The sequence below is a fragment of the Acanthopagrus latus genome, chromosome 16, assembly GCF_904848185.1.
Source record: "Acanthopagrus latus isolate v.2019 chromosome 16, fAcaLat1.1, whole genome shotgun sequence".
NCBI classification, from domain to species: Eukaryota; Metazoa; Chordata; class Actinopteri; order Spariformes; family Sparidae; genus Acanthopagrus; species Acanthopagrus latus.
Genome location: NC_051054.1, coordinates 1032695 through 1042009, shown reverse-complemented (window position 1 = coordinate 1042009; position 9315 = coordinate 1032695). Strand labels below are relative to the sequence as shown.

At 41.8% G+C, this 9315-nt stretch overlaps 1 long non-coding RNA gene across 2 annotated transcripts; it reads right to left on the bottom strand.

Moving 5' to 3' along the window:
• Positions 1–1951: 1951 nt before the first annotated feature.
• Positions 1952–7999, bottom strand: LOC119004772. 2 transcript variants are annotated; one of them, XR_005070304.1, is made up of 3 exons: positions 7818–7999; positions 6228–6272; positions 1952–2499 (listed from the first exon to the last, which is right to left on the bottom strand). It is a non-coding gene; the product is annotated as an uncharacterized LOC119004772 (long non-coding RNA). The 2 variants fall into 2 exon arrangements; XR_005070303.1 differs by having other exon boundaries at positions 1956–2422.
• Positions 8000–9315: the final 1316 nt, after the last annotated feature.

Genomic DNA, 9315 nt, shown 5'->3' with positions numbered 1-9315 from the left:
AATAAGGACACATTCATATTTTGTCCCCCTGATATGTTTCTCCTTTAAGAAACTACACAATTAAACATGAAGAACTACATTTAACATAATAATAAATAACTAATATTCATGTCAAATAATAAAGAAATAAATTATTAAACAGCATCATTTTTATATATCCAGTTTGGAGAATAAACCCTGAACATCCCATAAAGAAACAAATAAGAATAATTAACACAATGATATAAATCAATGACAGAACATTTTTAAATACGACATATATTAATTAAAAGTAATATAACACATTAAGAATAAAATATCACACAGTTTACAAACTCGCTCTTCATTCAGTATTTTATTTGCCTTAGAAATAATAAAATGATAAAAAATGTACTGTTTATTGAGACTGAAAATATTGGACCAAGCTGATGAACTATAAACCATCTGTATGTTGTTAATTGTACGATCTCAGCTCCAGAACCCTCCAGAACCTCCAGAACCTCCAGAACCTCCAGAACCTCCAGAACCCTCCTTCTCGCTTCCGTCACCTTTTCCCAATTTAAGAACTAATTAAAGTCGCTTCCTGCACTGATGATGGTTGCTGTTTTTTTTTTATTTCTGTATCTGCATCAGAATCATGTTCTGTTTATATTCTACTGTATAGAAATTCAACCCGCAGGATTTTAAATTAAAGTCTCGTCGTTAAATTCAGGATTTTTTACATTGAGTTTGGTTGACCAGGAATCTGATTCACCTGTTTTGTTTCGTCTGTTTAATCTGTTAAAACTCAAATCTAACGACGAACATTTTCATGATAAGAGTTAAGGGATTTTACTACACACACACACACACACACACACACACACACACACACACACAGACACACAGACACACAGACACACACACACACAGACACACACACACACTCGGGGTCCTCCTTTCAGACTGAGTAACAAAGCCCGGGGCCTCAATCCAGCTTGTCTGAAAAAAACACTCAGAGTGTGTTTTGTAAGTGTGTGAGTGTGTTTTGTTGCTGAGTGTGTACGTGTGAGTGTGTGTGTTGTATCTGTGTGTGTGTGTGTGTGTGTGTGTGTTGTATTTGTGTGTGTGTTGCACTAACAAGGTCCAGGCCTCAGCATGATGACGATCTTAACGAGCTGTCTGTCACTCTTCAGCTCTCAGCTCAGACCTCTGTGTCATTAATGACTGTGTGTGAGTGTGTGTGTGTGTGTGTGAGTGTTTGTGTGTGTGTGTGTGTGCATGTGTGTGTGCGTGTGTGTGTGTGTGTGTGTGTGTGAGTCGTATAAATGGAATAATGTCTCAGCAGGACAGAAAAAACATTTAGTCTCTTTTGGCGCCACAATGTCAAGGTTTCAATGGCTGCTTTCTCCTTCTGTGAGTGTGTGTGTGTGTCTGTCATTAAGTGTGTGTGAGTGTATGTGTCATTGAGTCTGTGTGTGTGTGTGTGTGTGTGAGCAGCTGCCAAATCCCCCAAATTTCACTATTTTACCAGCCAGTTGATGTTTAGAATAACAAATAACAGGACAGGACTCGGAGGCTTTGTCCCGCCTCAGGCTCCGCCTCCTTCTATTCAACACAGATGACATCACAACGTCGCACAAGCACACGTCTCATTGGGAGGAGGAGGAGGAGGAGGAGGTGCAGGTGGATTTAACACCTTGTCAGTGTTTGTTCACTGATGTTTTCACCTCAGACTGTCTTTGTCTGATAACGGCGGCATCATATCTGCTGTACAGTCACATTATTTATTCATTCGTTTAAAAGCTAAAATCAGCCTGCAGACGACCTGTAATTAACCACTATCAGCTGGAAAACACAGCAGCTCCACATCAAACAGTCTGACATGGTCCAAGTTCAGATTTAATAACAATATCACTAAAAATGAACATTTAACACTTGAAATATTCAACCTCAAAACAGCCTGAGTGACAGTCACAAAGGCAAAACCTCATTATAAGGCCTTTATTTCCTTATTTATACAAACTTTGAACACATAAAATAATTAAAAACAACATATTCAAAGAGCAAAATGCATAAAACTACAAATTAATTAATAATTTCAAAGTGTTGGCCTTTAAAAACTGATATAAACTATATATTACTGGATGTGAAATCTCATTGGTTACATGATGCGTCAATCATCTGGAGTCTCAGGTAAAAATAATCTTCCTGATCACTCGTTGGCTGTTGCAGGCCACGGGGCGGGCATAGAAGCAGCTGTCAATCAGTAGGTCAGAGTTCGGCAGCCATCTTGGGTCACTTTCAGCTGCAGTCTGATCGTGTTCGCAGTGAAACAGTTTTTAGAGATTTAAAAGCATGAAACAGTGTTCGGGACCGACGTCATTTAATCATGGAATAATGTTCTGGACTGAGATGGATCCGGCTTGTGTTGGACTGAGACACTCAAACACCCAGAACACGTCTGATGGGAAGCACAGTCAGTTTGTGTGTGAGTGCTCAGTTTTGTTGCTGTCGGTGCAAACATCAGCCTTCAGCTCACTGAGGCAGACACACACACACACACACACACACACACACACACACACACAGCTGTGGTCACACCTCTGCTGTCGACTGTGTGTGTGTATGTGTGTGTGTGTGGCCCGTTGAATCCTTCGCACTCTGAACATCAGCAGCTCATGTTGGAGTGAATGAAGTTTGTGCAGAAACAACAAACACACACATGAATGAATCAATGCAACAACTGGCGGGACAGAAACACTCTGCAGCGACCTGAAGACTTCAGGCGCCAACAGAACGAAACGCTGGCATTTTACACTCCTGCAGCCGTGGACACATTAACGTTCGCTGTCGTTCAGATGAGGAGGACGAGGAGACCGTGGTGTCTCGGTCCTGTTGAGGACAGCTGGATCGTCTGGATCTCAGCTCCTGAGACTCTTTGATGGACGGGTCTGTGTCGCCATTGGTTGCCAAGATATTGTTGATACGACGCACGTGAAGTGTTCATCAGAGCTTCATCTCAGCACCGCCGACACGCCTCCTCATAACAACACTTGGTGTCTTTGCAGAGACAGTGATGTCATCCTGATGATGACGACACTTTGTTCAACTGTTTCTGTTTATCTTTAAATCGAGGAGGTTTAATTTAAGGTTTCCTCCCGTTAGTCAAGAAAAAACATCTATTCTCTAAATATGGAAGAATTTCTCGTTCTTTAAATATTAAGATCAACATCTTGAAAATGAGAGCTCTCTCTTTGTCTCTGTGGGTCAAAGGTCACCTCAGTTATCAGCTGTTTTCAGCAGGAAGTGAGATATAAATTATACATTACACACACACACACACACACACACACACACACACACAGTGTATAGGCTAAAAGCATATGTATTCAACACACACAGAGCACATTTATTAAAAGTGCCTAATGAAGCATCAATATTCATGACTGATGTCTTTAAAAAGCTGAAATGGTGATTTATTAACTGAGTCATGATGAATATTTCACCCGTGCTGTTATTAATGCTAATTATGCTAATGCTAATGCAACACTACACATTTACAAAGACAAAAGTGGATTCATCCGCCGCAGGAAGTAGTCCCCAGCAGACGGACTACTTCCTGCTGTTTGTTAGAGAAACTGTGAGCAGAAGCTTTAGAATCATGAAACTCTGTTCGTGATGTGTTTGTACAGGAGCCAATGGGAGCCGGAGACGGACTAACACGTCATTGGTTATCAGGATGTCTGCCCTCCTCCTCTTCCTCACCTCTCCTCCCCCTTTACTTCCTCTTCTCCTCCTCATTCTAGATGTTTCTAAATTCTCAGTTCCTCTAATTTGAACTCTCCTGCCTTTTTCTTTTATTTCCTCCCTCGCCACTTCTTTAACTTCTCTCCCCCACTTCCTCTGCTTCCTCCCCATCCCTCCCTCAGTGTTTCCTCTTCCTCATCACCTGTTCCTTTCCTTTCCTTTTACTCTTTCCCTTCCTTACCCCTCCTCCTCTTCACCTGTCCATTCTATCTTCTCTACTTTTCTCTTTTCACCTTTCCAATCCTTCTTTCTTTTTTTTTCTTTTCTTTTCTTTTCTTTTTTTACCCTCTCCCTTCTTCCCCATCACTCTCTTCATCTTTCCTTTCCTTCCTGTCTATCGTCTCCTCCGTTCTCTTTTCACCTTTCCTTTCCTTTCCTTTCCTTTCCTCTTACCTCCCCTCCCCTCCCCTCCTCCCTCCCTCCTTCCTCTTCCTGGCTGTTTTTTTTTCTTTCGCTCAGAGTTTGCGTGCCGTTTTAGAGTGTTTTCATCGATGTCGAGACCTTGCTATCAAACATGACTGCCTCTGCTCTAATTCACCCCCAGGACACCACACACACACACACACACACACACACACACACACACACACACACACACACACACACACACACACACACACACACACACACACACAGGGCTTCTCGCTCTCTCACACACTTGAATGAACATCCATATCCACACACACACACTCACATTCTTGCTTTACGCACACTCACCTCATACTCACACACACATGAATGAACAGTCAGGTCTGCTAACACACACACACACACAGACACACACACACACACACACACACACACACACACACACTCTTATTGCTAGACTTGTGAGGACTCTGGACTCCCAACTCAACATTTATTGTAACATATTGTGGTGCAGTTTAGACGTCTATATTTTCAAGTTTCTCTCAGATTCTTATAAATAAATCTGATTAAAAAAAATTAAAAATTAAAATCCTTGAAGCGATGTGATATTGTGTGGTTTTACTTCTGAAATGTAATTGTGGTTTGTTTGATTAAACACAGAGAGACAGATGTCGTCAAACACACGGCACCAATAATCCCACTGTACAGTTTTATTATTATTATTATTATTATTATTATTATTATTATCATTATTGCTTCTTTTAGTGATTTTCATACTTTATTTTCAATCAGTTTTGTCTTGACTTTAATTACTATACTTGTGTTTGTTTTTCTAGTATTATATTTATTTTTACGTACTGACATATTGAGCTAATTCATTGTACATGTGAGACAACTAAATACATTTTATTTTATCAACACTGGGTCACAAAACATCAGAGCAGCTTTTTAATCTTTATCGCACTCATTAACAAAGAAGAAAAACCTCAGTACTACTAATATAATACAGCAGCGCAGTTTAGCTCCCATCTTAGGAGACGATTACATTTTTGGTATCCATCGTCTGTCTTCCACTTTTTAAATCATTCTATTTCTAACTTTTCTTCACTGATTTAACCGTCAAGGCAGAAACTTCATTTACACTTTAAATTGTTCAACATCTTTGTTTGGGACAGTTTGATATACCAACATATTAAAACATCATCTGGATGTTGAAGCATTGACTGTAAACTGCATCGCTGACTGTGAAAGTTGAATGATACAAACTCAGTCATGCAGCATCAGTAGAACACTGTGATGTTCACATGAACACTGTAAACAAAACTACACTTTAGTTTTGCTTTAAATTGTCCTCAATTTGTAGGATTTCCCCGTGTTTCGCCTTCCCTTTCATTTGGTCCTCACAAGTACAGAAAGACACACACGCACGCACGCACGCACACACACACACACACACACACACACACACACACACACACACACTGTGTTTAGCCCTCAGTGTCACAGGCTGTGAATTTAATATTGATTCCATAAAGTAGTTTCAGTGTAACATGTCACAGCACGTTAACGTCAGAGCAGCCAGCCGGACGGAGAGGAGAGCAGCTAGCACGCAACGCTGCGGGAGAGACGGGGGAGACAGAGGGGAGGAGAGGAGGGAGGAGAGGAGGGAGGAGAGGAGGGAGGAGAGGAGGGAGGAGAGAAGGGAGGAGAGAAGGACGCAGGGGAGGAAGGAAAGGGGTTAAGAAAAGGAGATAGAAGAAGAAATGTGGGGAGGAGAGAAGAAGAGATGCAGGAGAAGACGGTGGGGTGAAAAACAGGAAAGAAGAGAGAAGGAAAGGAGGAAGAAGGAAGCAACAAAGGAAGGAAGGAGGGAAGGAAGGATTTTCAGGAGGTGTGTGTGTGAGAGTGTGTGTGTGTGATGCTGATACACAAACATACAGACAAGTTTACAGATTGAATCAAAGCCTGAGGGGATCACTGAGTGTTTGTTTGTACAGCAGTGTGTAGTCATTACACACACACACACACACACACACACACATACACCACACACACACACACACACAGAGTACAGTAAAGACTTTACTCACTGGTGTAAGTGGGTCAAAGGTCAGAGGTCATGACGAGTTCAACTGCTGAGAGAAAAAACAACACAGACATGAGAGTCAGATTAACACACAGTCACATGACCGTGTGTGTGTGTGCATGTGTGTGTGAGTGCGTGTGTGTGTGTGTGCGTGTGTGTGTGTGTGTGTGTGTGTGTGTGTGTGTGTGTGTGTGTGTGTGTGTGTGTGTGTGTGTGGCCCACCCATGGTGTGATCACAGTTGCTGGACTCATGACGGACATTTTTGTTTTTTTTATTAAAAGAACCGGATCAGAACCGACGCAGCAGAACGAATGAACGAGCCTTTAAAAGATTCCAAACATTCCCTCACAACAACCCTGCGGTGACTACATTACCCAGAATGCCTCAGCGGTTGAATGGGGCTGTGTTCTGTTAGTCTTGGCTGATGTGTTCTGCAGCAGATCCAACACACATTTGGGTTCCAACTTTTTTTATGTGTTCCTGTTTTGGGATCATATTAATCAATTGATTTAGTTTTTCTGTTGACATTCTTCTGATGTTGTATTCTTCCAAACTATGTTATAAACATGTTTATTGATCTGTTGTTCTGTATAATTACAGAATACTGTATAATGTACAATAAAGTAAACTAAAGTTGTTTGTACACAACATTAAGCATCTATAAAGTATTAGAAATGTGTTTTAATCAGAAGTTGAAATATTGTCACCGCTGTTTATCAAAATGTTCCTTTATATGTTGTTCAGATTCGACAGTTAGGTCTATGAATCAATTGTAGGCTTTTTAAATAAATTGATTCATAAATTGATTTGAAAACACGAGCAAAGGTTCTTATTTAACACCTGAATTCAGTCAAAACTCAAATTCACTGAACGTTAGAAAACATTTCACGGCTTTACGATGATATCACAGTCTGTTTTCTCTGTTTTCTGGGTCAGACTTTCCTGCTGGGACTTCAGTTCAGACTGAGGTCTCACACACACACACACACACACACACACACACACACACACACACACACACACACACACACACACACGACGATGATGATGATGATGATGATGATGATGATGATGATGATGATGACACTGTTTGACAGTGTGGATGAAGGAGGAGGAGAGGAGAACGTCTCTCTCTGCTGCAGCTTGTTGTTCGACACCGAAACAGGAAATGTTTGTGTGTGTTTACAGTGTGTGTGTGTGTCAGCCTCAGTGTGTGCCTGTGGACTGTGTGTGTGTGTGTGTGTGTGTGTGTAGTTGAACATTTGGGATGTTATGAATGTTCTGGAGGCCCAAACATGAGCAGCTGCTGAGCTCAGGATGAATTTACATGACAAACGTTTTAAATGTTCACTGTGTTTGGCACGAGGTGGTTAAATGTGTAGGAGAAAGTTCAGTTTAGTTATTTAGAAGAAGATAAAGACAAATAAAAACCGAGCTGAGCTGAAGATCGTCAGAGAGGAGCGGCAGTGTCCTTGTGTGAGCTCTGAGTTTCAAAAGTTTGAAAGCCTGCAGCTCCTCCAGTTAGTCAGAACTGATAAAACTTCTTGGATGACGGATGAAACGTCTTCAACAAGATGAAAAACATCCAGTTACCTTCGATCCAGCTCCTGCAGTTTGGAAACGACCGGATTTTAACTCCATCTAGAAGACGATCAGGTCCATCTGGAAATGTTCTGGACATTTAACACAAGTCTTGTCAGGTGGTGGCAATCACAGAAACAGAAGCAGACCAGAGGAAGAGGCTCAGGTGAGCAGAACAGGACGAGCTGACAGCACACAGGTGAGCTCAGAACAATGGAGGGAAATCACACAGGAAGAGGAAATGAAACATGAAGACAAAACTTCAAAATAAAACAGGGAATCACAGAAACACAAACGGAAAGTCTGAGATTTTTTCTCACGTCCTCCATCACCAGCCTGACTGATTAAAGCTGATTGATTATATTGATTTTGTCATCAAGTATTGATCTGATCAGCAGCTGATCGGCTCCTGATGGACGGGTAGAAACTAAGAGCTCCGATTCAAACGTCACAAACAGAAACACAGTGTGTGTGTGTGTGTGTGTGTGTGTGTGTGTGTGTGTGTGTGTGTGTGTTTGAGGCCGTTGGAGCGAGGCTAACCTGACCTCTCTCTCTCTCTCCTGGTCTCCTGGTGCTCGCTCGTCCCCACAGCTTCATCAATCATTCAGCTGAATCTCAAACCGCTGCAGAAAACAAACGTTTGTGTCGACGAGCCGCCACAACAACATGTTTACAGACGAACGTGTGCACAGTTTCATGTTTCATGTCTTCTGAATTCACGTGTATTGAATTCTTGCTTCCCAGCTGAACCAGACTCACAGTCTCTGTTACTGCTCTTATTGCTGCAGTAACCTCTTTGTGTTCTCACACTAAAATTTCGAGTTGGACGTTGACAACAAAGATGTTTTCAGTCACAGAAACTCTGAGGGCCAATAATGAAATCAGGATAAAATAATCTGATATTTCAATGTCACTTGTATTGCTAGTTTATTATTACAGTGCATCGTATTTTATAAGCTCTTTCTGTACTCTGTGTGTGAACATATCTCAGATGAATGTAGAGGAGTAGAAAGTGTCAGGCTGGCTTGCAGAGTAGTTGAGTAAATCTACTTCTTTACTGACGAACACCTGACAGATCTGCAGTGCTTCCCGCTCGTCGCTGCAGATGAGCGGCTCAAACTGCGTCTCTGCAGGTCTGCCATCTTTATGAGCCTCATCACGTTAATGCCGTCAGTCTTCTCCTGCCTCTAATTGGCTCTGCACCCCAATTAGCTCCGGCTGTTAGCACCTGCAGCTCCCCGAAAGAGTTTAAGACCCGACAATTAATCATTATTAGGGAGGAACCACGGCGGCATTGTGGGACTTTAGTTTGAGGTGTAAAATTTTTTCGTCATTGTCGAGATTGTTTCAGGTGTCAAACAGTGTTGAAATGTGAGTCATTTAGCAGTGTGAAATATGAATTATGGAGGCAGAGTTGCTGTTCGAGCTGGAATCGTTTCACTGGTGACAAAAAGGCACTTGGTGATGAATCTGACAGAGGATCAGCAGCTGTGTGAACGGCTCTGCAGAG